Source organism: Oryx dammah, unplaced genomic scaffold (assembly GCF_014754425.2).
Source record: "Oryx dammah isolate SB20612 unplaced genomic scaffold, SCBI_Odam_1.1 HiC_scaffold_23, whole genome shotgun sequence".
NCBI lineage: Eukaryota > Metazoa > Chordata > Mammalia > Artiodactyla > Bovidae > Oryx > Oryx dammah.
Window position 1 is genome coordinate 13,868,581 of NW_024070207.1, and position 1,410 is coordinate 13,869,990.

Below are 1,410 nucleotides of genomic sequence, written 5' to 3' on the forward strand. Positions count from 1 at the left end.
TGACAGCACCTAGCCAGGAAGGGAAGTGTAGTAGTCAAATTACTGCCTTGTGGGTGTGGAAGTCCTGGCTCCCCACGTGGTCTCCACTGATGCCCAAGCAGGGACCAAATTACCACCTAGCTCCCTCCTCTGCCTTCTCTGGCATCCTGTCTAGCAAGGGACTCAGGTGGGAGCTTGGGAGCCTGACGTTGAAATCTCTGCTCCCTACTCAGCCTTTGCTGGTGGATGTGTTCAGCGACACTAGAGAGCTTCTTATCTAAAATGGTCTGTCTTGGGACTTCCCTGGTGGTCCAGTGGCTAAGACTCTGTGCTCCCAATGCAGGGGGTCCAGGTTCCATCCCTGGTCAGGGAACTAGATCCTACATGTTGCAATTAAGGGTTCACATGCCCCAGCTAAAGATCCCACATGCCTGCATGCTGCAACTAAGACCTGGTGCAACCAAATAAATAAATGAAAGTAAAAAGATAAAAATAAAGTGTTCTATCTTGCTAAGCTGTCCCTCTCCTAGAGAGAGACGACTTTTCCTGGGGCTTTTAAATCTGCAACCATTAGCCTTTCCAGGTTGTCAGTTTCTTGAGCTCCAAGGGTGAAAAAATGAGGCAAGAAGAAAACTCAGGAAACTCACCACCATGTGTCATTGCTTGAATCCAAACCCCCCTAGCCTGTCTGCCGTCTCCATCTCTCAAAGTCTCTTGTGGTTTTTTCATACATACTGTCCAGAGTTGTCAGTTTTACTTAGCTGAAGGAATCAGCAAAATTAAGTCTACCCTGTCTTCCCTGGTGGCTCAGATGGTAAAGACTCTGCCTGTAATGCAGGGATACAGGTTTGATCCCTGGGTCAGGAAGATCCCCTGGAGAAGGGAATGGCCACTCCAGTATTCTTGCCTGGAGAATTCCATGTACAGAGGACCATGGCGGGTTACAGTCCATAGGGTCGCCAAGAGTCGGATACAACTGAGTGACTAACACTTTAATTTTCATCTTCCTAAACCTCTTTTTGCCTTTGGAAAAAACCATAACTTTGTATTGATGAGTAACATATTGGAAAGTGTGCAATTCACAAGTTTACAGCTTAATGAATTTTCACACACCAAACCCACCTAGCATCCAGATTAAAAAAAAGATGAAGAACATTACCAGTACCCCCACAAGTATCCTCACAGCCCTTTTCAACCACATTCTCCACACTGGAGTAGCTACTGCCTCTGTAGCTCTTACATGGTGGCCCAGCAGAAGGGCAGCGACAGCTGGTGACCCACCTTGACTGGCTTGTAGCTCTCTTCAGCGTGTGAGTGTGAGTGCATGTGTATGTGTGTGCTCACACCTGTCCCCTCATGCACAGGCTGGTAGAGTTTTTCACACAACTTCTATTCATCTGACCTTCTCACCTAGGCACCTGAGGTTTGCAA

General features: G+C 47.4%; 1 non-coding gene across 1 annotated transcript; it reads left to right on the forward strand.

Moving 5' to 3' along the window:
* Positions 1-279: 279 nt before the first annotated feature.
* TRNAG-CCC lies at positions 280-352 on the forward strand. The gene has a single exon. It is a non-coding gene; the product is annotated as a tRNA-Gly (tRNA).
* Positions 353-1,410: the final 1,058 nt, after the last annotated feature.